Genomic DNA, 16,627 nt, shown 5'->3' on the forward strand with positions numbered 1-16,627 from the left:
AAATTCAGTCAGAAATGTCTTGAAGCAGCATCCACACTAAAATATGAACCCTTGAATAGCTGCATCACTGTACAGAACGTTTGAACCATGAAGATATTTTATGTAATGCTTCTAAACACCTGTAGCCATTATAAAAGACGAAAAAAAATTGTGAAGAATCAAGATGGCGGTCTCAAAGTGCCCTTGTTCGACCTTTAGCAATGCCATGTTTACATAGATGCCAAGATCTCAATGGTTCCTAAGCATCAACTCATAGTACCTTCAACCTTATTGGCTCTTGCAACAAACATCCAAACATACAAAGATGCAAAGCCACAAATATACATAAGTTCACACCACAGACATATTAGCTCAATAATGGGAAATGTGCGAATTGCGAATGGGCAGTTTTGGAATTGGCTGGTACGCAAGGAAGTATTTACAGTATTCAAATCACTGGTTTGCAGCTCACATCACAACATTCATGTAAATTCTTTGGGAAAAACATCAATGTCTTTTTTTAGTTCTTGTACTTCAGGAGAATTTTATCCCAAAGGTCTTTGTGTTTGCTCCTGTAAAGTGCCGAATAGAGTACCGTGCCAAGAAGAGTACAATGCATAAATTATGACAAATTATAAAATTCCTGAATCGACCTGATGACAACATAATGACAAAGCTCTGACCTCGGAATCCAATTAAATTAGCCTCAAATGGGTTTAAAGCTTTTCAAGGGACTTTAGATTCTCGACAATTGAAAACTCTTTTAAGCCAAACGATTAAGTTTTATTAATTCATCTACCTGTTTGAGTAAATTAAAGTTCCTGTTTAACATTCCGAAGTACTATTATTTGGTCATAGATCATTTGAGAAAACACGTTCTTGTGCATCTGGAATATAAAATGACATCCAACCGCGCTAAATGTTAGGCACTTTAAAATCGTCTGTCACACATTCTCGGTTACATCGCAGTGCTGAATATTTGGTACTAAACAAGTGAAGCAAAATAAGTACATTATGTAAAATTTTAATGCGAATTTATTTGGAACTTCATATGACTTAAAACAGCGAAATGTTGGTACACAGAGTTTTCCTTTACCTTGACATAATCAATATTGTAATCGGTAATGGCTACTCATGGAAATGCCAATAAATGTTGCTGTTGTTGTTGAAAGGGGAAAATGACTCATTTAAAAGGTCAATCACGCAATCATTCAACCCTCAATCAATGACCCGCCTGTTAAATGAACAGGTACAAAATTCTGCGGCTGATCTCAGTACTTTTTAGCTTAATAAATGAAGTTTTCTTCTACGTGTTCTGAAGGTAAATGATAAAAACTCAAAGCTAAAAACGGGGAATCCAAAAGTTAATGCATCAAAGCAGAAAATTTTAAGACTTGAGAACGTAAAAGAACTTCTGGAGAATGAGTAAGGAACAGCCATCAACAGACATCAGGTAAAAAAGTTACAACTTTTGTTACATTTCTTATAGAAAACAGCAATTTCTGAAATTTAATTTCCATTAATGAGAAAAGGCCTTTTACAAAACAGGTTGCTATTTAATACGGAAATAATATTTATAACAGGCCTACTTATTTTTGAAAAGCCTAACTATGATAAAATACTTGTCGCAATTCACGTGCGTGCTGAATAGAGTACAAGAAAGAGATTGATCAAACTTGACGATTTTCAGTCTCAAAACCTAAAAAATGTACGATAAGTCACATTTCTGCTGCGTGCCGAATAGAGTACGAGTTAAAGAATGATCAAAGTTGACTATTTTCACTCTTAAAACCTGAAAAATCTGCGATATACGTCACATTTTTGCTGGGTGCCGAAGAGAGTGCGAGGCAGAAAATAACCAAAGCTGTCTTTTTTTACTTCTGTAAAACCTAAAAAATGTGCGATATATGTCACATTTCTGCGTGCCGAATAGAGTACAAGTTAAAGAATGATCAAAGTTGCCTTTTTTAACTCTTAAATAGGAAAAATGGCCACCAGATTTTTCATTGTATCTGCCGGTCCCAAGAGTTTGCCACTTCCTGTAGGCTCGAATTTTTGACAATAAAATTTCAAATATTTTGCGTTGTTTGAACTACTTAACTGTTAACATCGAAGGTTTCCTCATAAACTCTGGTATGCTATTGTAAAGTAAGAAATAACTTAACATGATTGGCGGGAAGAAAACCAATCAGGTCAAATGTTACAATGCCAACAACATATTTTTTTCATCGCAATTTCCTGATGATTGGAGACAACGAGTATTTTTGCACAAACATTATGACGTCATCTATCCTCCTTGCATGTAGCGGTTGGAAAATTTAAATTCTTACATCAACAAAAGAATCTTAGTCTCTACCACATTTCTACGATCTCAGAAGAGCCTTACCTTTAATTTAACCTCCAGGCCGACAGACTTATTGTGCTGCTTTGCGTCAAAGCTTGTTTCCTGTTGTTGAAGTAGCACATTTCTTTTCACGTAAAGGAGCTAAACGACGAGGAATAAGCCACGAGATGGTTAACCGTTTCAGCCACGGTGCTGAAGTTCAGTACAAACGGTGATCCGAAAATCACTGTAAAGTTCAGAAACAAGAACATGCTTCTGGGTCCCAGGTCTCACTCGTTTAATTATACCACGTGACCAACTGTTTCCATATGAGAGTTAACCTGCAAATACAGATTTATTTCGCAAAATGTAAAACAAACACTGTGCGCTGTTTTAAATACTACTCAGGGCTAGTCGATGAAAAGCCGATGATTCTGTTTTTAGTCTTAACCAAATCATCGGTTTACCCCTTTAAAAAAATCTTTATTCTCTAACACATCATTAAACATTACTTCTGGTCTTATTTTAACTAAAATAGACCAAAGAGAAAAAAATCGAGGTTTTTTTTTTACCAAAATCGTGGGTTAACCTTACTAGAAAAGTCCCATTTTTGGGGCTTTGAAAAACTGACATTTTTATAGTCAAGAAGGGCTTCTTTCCTATTGATGGTTTTCACCGTGACGTCATCAGATTGCAAAGTCAAAAAAGCGAGGTTTTACGAATTCTTATTTACACTAGGTTGAAGATAAATAGAAAAAAATGACCCCTGGGTTTAAACCTTTCACAATAAATCTTTGTACAAGTTTCCAGCCCCGAAGCATGTTTCATTTCGAAAATACAGCAATTTGAACTTTCGAGTTTTCACAGTGCGTAACACCAAAATTGGACGATGTCTCATTGAAAAACGTCTCTCCTCTTGATTTTCAGCAGTTTAACCATTTCAAGTATTAAAAGATGTGTTTATGCGTACGTTTGCTAGCTCTCGAGTGAAAAGGAAGAACTTTTATGGAAAAAGTGCACTCCAGATATTTTTGTTGATTTCCAGCGGCCATATTGGTGGACAGTTTCTGTCCACCAATATGGCGTCTCCATACAAAGCTCTACAAAGGTGCGTGGAATGTTTCGGCAAATAACTCAGAAACTGTGGGCCACAAAGACCAGAGATTTGGGAAAATTGTTTACATATTAGTCTTTTATAACCTTTCATTTTTTTTGGCTTCTTCCACTGTACGGTTTCTAATTTATTTTTTTGAGCCGGGTTTATTGCGTGACAGTGAAAACCAAGAATCTAGAACATCATAAAACTTTGTTTTTAGTCTTTCTTTTTTTCACCAAAAACAAATAGAGAAAAAATTGAACTTTTTATTTTATCAAAATCACTAGGATTTCAAGTTGCTGGGTAATTGTGGTTAGTAACCGGGAAAGTCGGAAGCAGTCATGGAAGCCCCTCTCCCCACCAAAGAAGTTTTAGACATTTTCCAAAAGGCATTACCGCCAAAAAAGGGCAGTCTTCATCAAGAGAAGAGTTATTATTAGCAGTTTTATGATGATTACGTCTTTATTAAAGAGAACTACAACATTCTGAGACACTAAAATAATACGCTGGTTGGTGAGGTTTTTTCACTGGCCCCGGAACGGGAATACATGTAAGCTCGGGGGATTACAAGTGACTTGATCTTGTGGTTAGGAAGGTCTTTTTCATGATGCAATAAGCAGCTGTGAACACCTTCAACAGCACATCTTCTGTGACTATTTCGCGTTCGTCAAGGGTTCTCTGAAACACGGAAACCCTCTGTAGTATCTCCGCTGAAACTGCGTTCATATGTTGTGACGTACGGCAGTGATCTTCAAACTCGTCTGGGCGAAATCGTTAACAGGGCTCCTTGTTAAAAACTTTCGACTTGTTTTGAGGATTAGACATGTCATGTCTTTTGCACAACAAGCAGAACAGACCCTCGCCTTCAACATAAACAGGTCACACATCTCAGTTTTTACACAAAATAACATCGATCTTTGTTTAGCCAACTATGTTGAAATTTGGCTCTTATAGGGGTCAATAAAAGGTTGGCCCACGCACAGGTTGGTTTTCTTAAGGAGTTTAATTCAAAATTTCCGATGAGCATCCCCCCCTTCATATGGCAGTCCCCCCCGGGTTAAAAATATACATATTGCGTGACAGCGTGACACGTCACAAAAAAAAGCAAAAACCCTGTCAGGGGAGGCAGCTCTGGTGGCCATTTTTCCCGTTTAACCTCTGGGAGAGAGTTAACCGTTTAACCTCCGGCGCGAGGGTTCCCATTTAACCTCTGGGACCGAGTTAATAGTTCGAGCACCTCCCTGCACTTGCTGGGCCGGAGTTTGGGGTCCGTCAGCAAGCTCGACAGTCCCCCCCCCGGTAAGTCAATCGTCTACTGCACGGGTTAGTCAAGCAGGTTTCAGAGAGTTGGCCATCTCTCACCACCCTATAACCCCACCAGCACAATCAACCTAACTTTGCCTTAGAAAATTGACCTATATATTTGGATCGAGAACTCATTTCGCTGACTTATGGTTTAAAACAATCATGTTACGGTTCTTAACAGACGCATGCGTGTTAGGCCAAAAAAATGGTTTGGAAATTTCGTTGATTCATACACAACGTCCTCATTCACTCAGGCCCGTTCAGTTCAGCTATTAAAAATATGGCTATCATTTGTAAAAGTTGTTATTTCTCAAAATCTTGGGTAGCCCAGCTTTCCACAAACTCGTTACAAAACCGCGCCTTAGAGAAGTGCTCAGCATTTTATAAGATTAAATTTGCTATGAACTGTACATGACCTTGGAGACTTCGTAGCATACATTTTCCGTCCTTCGACGACTCAAGAAATACCTTGCAGGAACCATGAACATGAAGCAAGATCGACGTGTGAACAACGGCCTACTTATGCACGTCAAAAATTTGAGTATGAACGATCCGGACACTGTTAAGGTTACAAGCAAGCAAACAGCTTTTTGTTCCACACACTATGCAAACGACATTCTGGGAAAATTGAGTAGAGGAATACGCTTGGTTTGGTGTACGATGAGCCCCCACCTCCCCTGCCGGCCCCTTACGCTTGCAAAAGGCTCCGATGCCTCTGAACTGGATCCTAAAAATCATTTGTATTCGTGAAGGAAAGACGTAAAAAGGTTTGGTGATTCCGTCGAGGACTGCCGATTCTCTGCGGCAGGCCCCTGGTGTCCTCTTCTCAGGAGCACTCAGTGAATGCTTTTTGGCAATGCAATTTAATAGCCAATGATTTCTCGTTGTAGAAGTATACTTAGTTATCGAGAAGACCATGAAATAAATGGAGTTGTGTAAAGCCGTCTAGTAAGACCATTTTGTTATGAAGGTTAATTAATTAGAGTTTAATAATTATTTTTTCGCAGTTAGATTCCCTGTTTCCTCGACATTAACATGAAGCTTGTTTCTTCACTAGCTATAGTTCAATAGCACAACAAAAAGGCGGGAAAACAATTATTAGTGATTTATTTCCAGCATATATTCAGTAAAGATAGGAAGGAAGGCCATTCTATTTCAGTTTTTTTTTTTAAGGTCCAACGACCGAACAACAAAGAAAACATCGCTCAAAAGGTGAATTTGCGTCCTTTCAGTCTTTATAGCGATTATTCCTACCCACTTACTTTGTCAAATGTAGGCGAATCCTACCGAAGCTCAATTTCAAGGAGCCATATCCAGGCTCACAAAGAGAAACAAAATTTCGTCGTTGCTTGTTTACGTCCTCCATAAAACGCAAAATTAGGCATTTTCACCGCGTAGTCGTGCAAAAACGGGAAAAAAAATGTAAAAAAAAGTGCAAAGTTGTTGTTTTGCTTTATAAAACGGGTGATTTGATAAATGCAAATTTTGCATTTAAGAATCTCTACAGACACAAACAAAAATTAGGAAATAAACGACTGTGTTTATATACAGAGTGAAATTTCGCAATTAATTAATAATCATTGCGAGTTTTTTACTCACTCCCACATACGAAGCACAATTTTGATGTGGCTAAATATCATTTAGGCAAAGTTAAAATGTGAGCAAATGCAGCCAGCGGTCTCCCCCATCTGCGGCACGTGACCTTTGGGGTGGCCTCTAGAGGTTTCACAGGGTTTCAAGGTTCATTGCTTTACACGTGCAGTGTTATCAGCTGATCTTTGCGGATCAAACGCTTTGCTAGTGCGAATCATTGCGGATCCCAAGCTCATCTATTTGTGATGAGTTTAACTTTAGTTAATCGCGAAGTTTTACTCTAAATACATGTTTATTACACTGATACAAATCTCGCACTTAACTATTTTCCTTAACTGCGAAATTTCTGTCTGTTTATAGTAAAAGACTCAAATCTCGCACTTAAGCAGTTTTTCCTTAACAACAACAACAACAACAACAACAACAACAACAAGTTTATTTCAAATTAAATATAGCTTAAAAAGCATGTGCCCGCAATTAGCGAAGGCTATTCGAGGCGGGTACAAGAGAAAAAAGAAAAGAAAATTCTATAAATACATATACAATGTATATATATTAAACGAAAAATCGTAGAAGCAATCTAGTTTGTCACATATCACTAGGGATATGTGTTTTATGGGCCATCACCAGTTCGAGAGAAATTCCCTCAGGAAACTGCATCTTGAGATCACTAAAGCTAATCTCAAACTAAAGTGTTTGGAAATCAGTTCACCAACCAACGCTTCTACACCTGCCACCATAGCATCAGCTGCAGATGGCATAAAATGTCGTATCCTGCTATGCAACAATCCGTTTTATCTTCTACCCGATTGCCACACAGTGGTGCGATTCTCAAAACTACTATTTTTCTACATTGAGAGTCATAAGAAGTGATGAGAAGGATAAGAGAGAGATAAGTAAGCCTTACTGACATATTTACAGTTGCTCATGGAATGGGCGTCCACCTACATGTATGCATGGGCGAGCGTTCGGAATTTCCATTCGTCCATCGCAACAGCAGTAGAACAAGGTCGGTTGCACTGGCATCATTACGACAAAATACGAGAGTGCCCCCAAACCTTTTTTAGCCACAACGATTTGCGCCCACAAACATCACCACGTACTCACATGGTAGGGCCATGTGGCCATTCACTTTCTGCCTGAATAGAGACCTTTAACTCGAGTCAACAGATCACCTAATCACTATCCATTCCACCAGATTAGTGTATCTAACAACGTGTATCCCAAGGACAATAGTTACTTGGAACAATTTGCCAATGAACACTAGTGTGAACTCTCTTGATAAATTTGAAGGTGTGGCACTTCCAGTTATTAAGTCATTGTTAAAACTCATGGGAACTAATTCATTTACTAGTATATTCTTATTTCATATTTCTATAATATCATTTATTTATACTTCATATATTTAAATAAACTTTTCATTATAATATTTTTGATGTCTTTCTTATAACATTTATATGTGTATATTTTTATGATACTTTTTTTATAACTTCTAGTATAGTTTCAACTGTTTTAGGAGCAGGGTACGAAATTAACGCTCGCAAACTCGCAAAATGCGAGTGATTTTGATAATCTGCGAGTAAGAAAAATATCCACTAGCAAACGATTGCTAGTTAGAATTATCAATGTCTCCCAAACAAAGGGAAATAATTTGCTTGTGGTCTCACCAGTTTGCTAGTGGAAAAAAATCTTACTAGCAAAACTTTGCAAGTGCACTAAAAAGATAACTTCGAGCCCTGAGGAGTATTTTGATTAAGGGATTAAAGGGCCATGCAATACGTCTCAGCAGTCCTCTGGCGGATGCACTCCTAGTAAACTCACCAAGGATTATTGTAAGGATTGGAATTTTCATGCGGCATGTCAGCATATGAGCCCCATTTATGCCACAAATCATCGTTGCAGGGAGTGAGAGAGTGAGGTTCACTCAATGATGCACTGTCCCAAGTGGAAATTTCCCATTCCAGTCACTCCTCCCCCATTAGTGATTGACAAGCGATGTCCAGACTTTGCACCACTTGTCACGTTTTAATATTCTCTTCATTTCCAATGGATCAAATTTCGACATAAATTTGAATTAATTCATTTATCAGTGGTTTGGAAGCCAACCTGAAAATGTGGGTATTGAGCGAGAGTCTAATTTTAATTTTCCACCAGACTGAAATGATTCACTGTTACTTTTTTGAAACTACATGTAGCAGTGACTAAACACTTCCATTAAAAAGAAAGAGGTAGGTTATACGTAACCATGCAAATTTGATAGCAGCAACTTATGATCTGTTAGTCAGAGCTAGAGATCAACCGTTAGAAAGTTTTATTACAAGCCTTTCGAACATTAGGGCCAAGCATTTGAACGTTAGAAGGTCAGTGCAAAGTATCAGAACATTAGGAGAAACATTATTAGAACATCAGGACAAACCATTAGAAGCACTTTCAAAACCGTTAGCTATCCGTTAGTTTTCTAACGTTTAACGGATTATCATTAGTGTACGTTTTTGCTGCTGACTTTGTTCACAGAAATGACACAACCTTGGTAGGAATTTGATCGCATGCTAAAGCCAGTCTTCATGAACCAAAAATCTTGGAAGATTTAAAAGTGACAGAAAGAAGGACTGCCTTAGTGAACCAACAATGTGTTTGTTTACAAATATCAATGTAATTTGAGTGATCTGAATAACATTGGGTACACAAGCCACCACCTTCATCTACGCAAACATCTGAAGGAAAAGCACCAGCAAGAGCTGAATAATCTTCATGAACGTTTTATGATCGTAAAAAAAATGTTGCGGAAAGTTTGAGTACCTCATTATAAGATGCTGCTAATCAAGGAAAAGAGATCAACCTTGAATACTCAAACAGACCCCATTCCAGCAAATTTTTTCACCATGTTTTTAATTCATTCTTTTTCGTAAAATTTGTTCTTCACATTTTTTTGATTCACACTTCACACCGTCGTTTTCTAAATAATTATCATCCATGTTTCTGTTAATTGGTATTTAATAATAGGTACATGTTGTCAGCAAAACATCATGTCTTTTATAAGGAAGATCACCATTTAACAAACTGTCACTAAAACTCGATTAAACTCTTCTCATTCTTCTGGGGTTGAATGTTTTAGTACTAGTACATGTACAGTGTAAGTAAAAAAACCTGGGAGTAATGGTCACTAATATAAGAACGATGTTACTACCAGAAACATTTGTTAATGATGATATTCTCAATTAAGGTAGCTGAGTTAATACATTAAATTAGTGTAGATAATCAAGTCAAGATTGACAGGTTTCAGCACTGAGAAGGCAGTACAGCTTTATGTTGAAGTAACTTCTAAAAGAAATCAGCTTATTGGTAGTTAATTAACTAATCAAAGATGTAATCAAAGTAATTTTGGAAGTGATAAGGAGAAATATTAATAGATTATACTATAAACAGCAATTGTTAATTAGTGGAGAGAGCACAGCTTGTTAAGAGAACAGCTTCTCGCAGAAACAATGCCAATGATCAAAATCAGCAAACCATGAAATCCAAAATGCACAACTATAAACAACCATTGTACATTGTAACTGCTGGTAATCTGGCTAGTGGGTTTCCACTTTGTTTATTAGAAGCATGCACACAGGGGCCTTGTCATCAGTGTGCATGAGGCCACTATGAAATAACCTCAAGTTTCTTGAGTGTTTTTAAGCCATTTTGCTAAGGTTTTTCCTCGGGTTAATCATTTCTTTCACTGCAATTATGATTGATACATGTGATGGTTATTTCTTTACGCTTTAAGTTGTTGTTTTTAATGTCATGATTGTCATTGTGTGTGGCTGTTCGCTGTTCCAACCATAGTTCTAATGTTCTAATAATAGCCCCACTGACACCATCTCCTGATAAAGAACTACTCAACACAATAAAATTCTGCACTCACCTTTCTGCCTTGTTTTAATTTCTGCCTATTTCTTCAGGTCCTGTTTGCTACTTGATTGCCTTTTTTCTTGTCATAATGATACAAAATTCTGTACAAGAAGAACCTGAAATAAATTTGAATAGTTTTGTTAATTTTCATGAAGAACTTACATGTAGAAGCTTAAAAAATCATTGTTTCCAGAACTGTAACCTCATACACAATGTACTTGTTTATGGGCCACATTAATAAAACTCTCCCCACACTCAGGGATTTTTGCTGTCATGCATGTATAACAGTCAGACATTTACATTTTTGGAAACTGAGTGTAAAATTTTACACGTACAATGTAGACTGCATCTACACTTTCATCTATGGCTGAGATCTGTAAAGCGGTGAACAACAATTTCTCGCCCTCAAGTCATATTTAAGTAGAAAATCAGAATGATCGGTTCTATTACCAGTCCAGCTACAAAATTACTGTTGATTCAGTTTCACTTTGTAGATAAATATTTGTGCAGTTTAAACCTCCTTTGAAATTTCCCGAGGCTTTTTGTTATCCGATTGAAATCTAAAATGATTTGTGGTGTTGTTTGAAATGTTTTCCAGGACATGTGAAGTATGGCAGGAGAGTGGGGAAGTTATTTCACTGCATGGTTACACACAAAAATGGGAAGACACCAGATAGATACTAATGAATTGGCCAAGACAAAAGACCTGGGAAAAGACAATGATGTGCTGCGGCAACATACATGTATCATTGGTCACATCGCCAACATATTACCAATGTTTGGTTGACTGTTGGTAGACTGTCAACCAACCTACCTTGGTAAATTCTCTGAGGTTTGAACTGAGAAGTGAATAATTGTGGCCCTGCTATGACTGAACATGACTAGTTTGTTCAAATTGAGATGATCTTGCCTACTATATCAACGGGCAGCAACAACGTTACTGTTAACTGACACACTGCCGAAAACGTAACCAATACTCAACTAAAGGTTCACTGATATATTGTCGTCGACACTCTACAGATATTACAGAGCTTGAGCGAATTGTTTTTGAGTGATGTAAACTGGAAGTGAGGCCTTTTTCTTTTTATTATGCCTTGCAAGGCTGCTGCCTAAGAAAAATTTTCGGGAACCCTTCAGGCTCCTAAAATAATAAGTTAGGAGCCCGCGCCACATTTCTACGAGCCCAAAGTATGTAATAGAAAAAAAGTTAATTAATTGATTGATGATTCAAATTTACAAGTTATCCTTGATCTAGCAAGTTTTGTTCTCCCTTCCAGTTTCCATGGATAAGGCATGCAAGCTGACCACCGCAATTCAAACAGCAATAGAAACAGTCGGAATAATTTCAAAGTAAGTAAAAGATACTATGTGAAATAGACTAAACTGCAGAAAAGAAATAGCAAATTTAATAAAACTTTTCTAGAACACGAGATGATTCATCTTTGATCTGGTACCATTGAAACATTGCTTTCAATCGTTTACAACTATGTTTTAACTGTAATGTATTATAAAATGTTAGAGTCACAGACTAACAGAAAAACATCAATTCATGTACATGTAGCCTTATCGTGATGGCTTGAATAGGTAATGTCCAGAAAAGTTACATGTATTTTTGTAGTACTTCAATTGTCATTCAATCACCAAATTCAACACGCGACTGTAAATTACTAGCTTAAAGATGACTTACATTGCACCTGGTGACCTGAATGGAAATGGCCAATTTCACTTTAACAACAACACATCTCAGTCACACTTTTCTTTTTGTGTGTCAAAAACTTGCCTTAATGGGAACTAACTCGACTAATCTTGATTCAGTGCTCTTTCTTTTAGGAATCTGATTGTTTTCTTGTTAAAGAACTAAAGAACGTTTAGTGAACCAGTCAAGTTTATGAAGTGAGCAAAGTTTTATTCTTTCTTTCTATTTCTGAAGAACTCCAGGTTTTAGCTTCTCAGTTCTGGGTGTTTCTCAATCAAGTCTTCTCATTGGGATCTGATAGCTTTTGCTAGGTGCCCAGATAGGGTAAAGGTAAAGACTCTTTCCGTCTTGTTTAGGCTGCGATAATTGATTGAAATACCGAGGTAGCAAAATAGTAGCTATTATTGAAATGGCTAGACAAAAAAGTTTGTCTGAGTAGAGGTTGACACATGTCAATTATTGATATTTACAGATTGAAGCAATTATATTAACTGTATGTAATATGTTTACTTTTTGATCAAATGCGTGAAAAAATGGTGAAGTATTCTTTGAGAAAATGTTTACAGGAATTATTGTGATTTGTCGTTACAACATTTTCACAAAGCTTTGCCTTTTACAAGGTGAAGAAGAGAACATCTTCATACTTTGCAAAGATTTTCAAAACCATATAAAAGTCGATAAAAGTGAATTTCCACTCACATCTGTCCGTATGACAGCAGTCTTAAAAATCATGGAAGATTAAAATAAATGATAAAGGACGTTAAATACTTGTTTGGTCCTCCTTTGCATGCAAAGCCATTTCTAAAGCAGTTGTATATTGGGAATATTCGGAACCAAGCTTCTAGACTACCAACTCGATGAAATTACGCTATGACAGCCATGATTTTTGCCACGACTTTAGCCCAAATTCACTGGAAATAGGTATGGAGGTTATGCCCAATCCCATAAGATAATCATAATCAGAAATTTTAGACACCCATTCGGGCTCCTTGTTTAAAATGTTGGTCGCGCAAGGGAAAGCCTTAGGAGCCTCTGGCTCCCGGGCTCCCATTACATAGCAGCCTTGCCTTGACACTAACAAGTGTCTTTGCTCTTACAAGATGATTTGCCCAAGAATTTGGGCCAAACCCCTGCCCAAGGATGCAAAAAGTCCACTTCCAGTTGATGTGCGTTGCTCAAAAAATGCCATTGCTTAAGCTTCCCATTATCAACCTGCACACCTATGGTTAACTAATAAAAAATTTGGTCACTGTTTGTCTATGTTAAAGGTCAAAATTAAATTCAGGTCAAAACTTTTTAACCTGGGTTGATCGGCTATTTCATTTGTGTCCTAATCCTAACCCTGATTATTCATGAATTAGGGCTGGGAGAAAAAGAAACTTTAGAATCAACCTAGGTTAAAAAATTTTAAATGGAATATAATTTTGACCTGTAACATCTATATACATGTACTTGTATAACAAAAACTAATAAACTTATTGTTTTCTTTAAACTTTGTTTTGTTGTTATTCTTTGTTGTTGTTGGCTGTTGTTTGTTTGTTATGAAACTATGGAGAAAGTCGCAGCACAAGGAAGTTTGAAAGTAATAATTCAGTTTATACATGTGTATCCCAAAAATTCTAAACAAGGCCCAATTTATATAATCTTACAAAACTTTAGGATGGTTGAACTATCACAACTTAGCAGTACAGCTCAAAATGAGACACAGGATTTTTACTAGGCCTTTTATAGTTGACCTGTTAACTGAGGGTAAGCCAATGATAAATACTGTACTACCCGAAACAACGTACTCTTGAAGTGTTCCAGAAGATATGCATGAGGAAAATTAGTTTTACTAGCCTTACAAAAAGAGCGACGTATCAGAAACTAGCCCCAACTGCACCATAAACTAGGACTGCCATTGTATCCGTAATTTCCCAACTGTGGAAGTGAATTTACATGCCACCAAGTAATTTGACCTACTATGAGTAAAACTCCAGAAAGAAAAAGAATCCTGGATTAAAATTTAACCCCGGGTTAGTGCTAATCGACCCTCTAACAACTAAGCTCAGATGTGATAGGGGCTGGCATAACATTGTGCTACATGTTGCTGATTGAGGGTGTCACACTCCATTAACTGCATTTTACAATTGAGTTGTAAAAATTTCCTTACAAAAGCGAAGATAAATAGAATGACTTTACTTGAACCATGAAATAGAAACTAACAAATAGTGCAAAATAGTGAGGGGTAAACAAAAGAAGACAATAGAATTAATGCATAGTAGTTCGTTGTATTCTACTACCTATTTCACGGTTCAAGTAAAATCACTCCAACAAGCAAGCCAATCTGATACTTGCCACTTCAATATTTTAAATTTCTGGCTTGGAGCATAACAATACGTGGCAGTGTAAAATGCAGACTGCGGACAGACTTTAGGGTTAGAAAACAATGGGCCTATTGTTGTCACATACTCATTTGCATGGTGAAAAAAATAGTCCTCAGATAACAATACAAACAAATATCAACAACATACTACGACAACATTTCACGCCAACTGAACTTTCAGGCAAGAAATCCTCCTCTAAAGGAAGTGTAACTGAAGATTTTTTCGAAGTAAAGCAAGGAGTATACATGTAAAACTTACCAGTATAAATTTGAAGAGGCGATGTGGTCGTAAAACATAGTACAAAACATGGTCAACTTTCCAGTGATCTGCAGCCATACTGGTGACTAAGTTTGCCCCAAAAAGCCACAGAACGAGAAAGGAAACACTTCCAATGGTAGCAACCCAAAAACAGTCCAACTTGCGCATATTTTTGACCACAAACTGTAACATTTTCCCCATTTCCCTTAAAAATATGGCCTCCATTGTACTGCATTCGGTTCTCGTTCCCAGAATCCTCGCGGCACTAGATTTCCCGCGAAAACTAAAACGGTCCTCAATGCGTGCGAGGTGATTGAAAACAAGTGCAAAAAACATGCGACCTTCTCATTTGGGTCTTTTCAGCTCCTACATTACTGTTCTCATTTACTAAAACAAAACGGGTATATAAATCAGTTTTTCTTAATCATTTTACAGTGATACCAAATGAACAGAAGAAGTAGTCTTTTTCGTGAAACAGCTTGAAATTAGCTTGTGTCGACGGGTGTGTCCTAGCGGAAAACTTACCCCCTTAAATGCGGAATTTCTGTGGTTTATAAAACTCCTGTCTATCTGAACTTGGGATTTTCGAATGCATTATCTACAATAAAATGAAAAGACTAAATTAAAAGGTAAAGGCATTTAACGTTTTCTTTAAAGTGTTTCGTTCAGACGCACTTAACAAATGGCTTTTTTTTGCAGTGGTAAAACCACATTCTTTAGTAAATCCTCCTTTGGTGAGTCAGGAAGCTGCGGGTTTTTTTGTCGCGCACGCGCATAAGCCTTCTTCCTTTCTTGTTTATGCCCAGTTTTGTTGCCCTTTTTCTTGCCTTTCTTTTCTACGAAATTATGACTGGCTATCTTTCCAGGAAAGGGAAAACTTTATCTGGAATAAATAGTAGTTAATAGTGGATAAACATAGAAATTGGCAGTGAGTTTTCCCCAAAATTTTAGGAGGGTTTGTTGTGTGTAACTCTAGCAGGGTTGGTCAGAATTGAATTAACAAAATGAGATACCCTGTGTGCAGATCTATCCTAATTGAATTCGCTGTTTATCATCTTAAAAGCTTCAAATGATGGGTTTCGAAAATATAATATATGGCTGGAACTTGCTCAGAGCACTCGTTAAAGGGGATAATGGACCTTTTTGTCTTCCTTTTTCATTTTGTTTTTTAGTGGAACTTCTCGCACGCTAAGCGCGCGCGAGCGGAATCCTATAGCTAAAAAAATTTCGTCATCTATCCATCCGAGAAAATTTGGTTATGACGTCAGCGTACGACCTCCCGTCCGTACAGACGCTGGAGGAGGGAAACTTAACATTAATAGAGAGGTTTCCACCAAAAGTTTGGACGCCTCTCAATGAAGAAAACCACGTCATTATTCTATGCAAAAAGGTTTGATTGCTTTAGCTCGTGTAGAAGGGTACATGTATAAATATGGAACATTATGAATATTGTAATGGAGAGTTGAGTTCACCAATTTGGCATTCCCAAAGTGCACTTTCTTTACCCCCTCCTCCTCAATTTTGCTTACGCATTGTCTTCAATTTCTCGAGGGACGACTGTATTAATGGAGAAATTTCAAACAACGGTTATGTTAAATACTGCGGAGCAAACAAAGTCCACTAAGTAATGCTATACGAGACGATTTTACGACCTACTTTCAGTGCAACTATGTTGTAGCCATTTTGTTACAATTCAATACAATGTTGCAACGCTCTGTTACGCTTAAATCGTCGTTGCGAAGGTAACATCTCCTTGATGGGCAATACGAAAAGGGTGAACACGGTAAAAAGCACTTTCCATTCTAATAATATTCATGGCTTTGTGTGTACATGACATTCTGGACCACTCTTAAGCAACCTCGTTCCCGCGGGAAGTGGTGGGGGGGGGGGGGGGGGGAGGGCGGAGAGGGAAAGAAACTGAATTCCTGCCCAGTCTCTTAGTGGTAGAAGGTGTTTCTTCTCAGCGCATTTAATTACAGGAGAGAAATCGTTTGAAACACCACTTCACACACAGAAATATGTTTTAACTCACAGGCTACTTTATTGCTCGATCGAAAAGACTTTCCCAAATCAAAGTAAACCTATGCTTGAGTTTGTATTCCAGGGATGATTATACG

The 16,627-nt window shown here is 37.4% G+C and overlaps 1 long non-coding RNA gene across 1 annotated transcript; it reads right to left on the reverse strand.

The window, feature by feature from the left end:
- Positions 1-2,343: 2,343 nt before the first annotated feature.
- On the reverse strand, positions 2,344-14,721 carry LOC140947077 (uncharacterized). The gene is made up of 3 exons (XR_012166915.1): positions 14,511-14,721; positions 10,204-10,306; positions 2,344-2,643 (listed from the first exon to the last, which is right to left on the reverse strand). It is a non-coding gene; the product is annotated as an uncharacterized lncRNA (long non-coding RNA).
- Between the last annotated feature and the right edge of the window lie 1,906 nt (positions 14,722-16,627).

The sequence above is a fragment of the Porites lutea genome, chromosome 8, assembly GCF_958299795.1.
Source record: "Porites lutea chromosome 8, jaPorLute2.1, whole genome shotgun sequence".
Lineage (NCBI taxonomy): Eukaryota > Metazoa > Cnidaria > Anthozoa > Scleractinia > Poritidae > Porites > Porites lutea.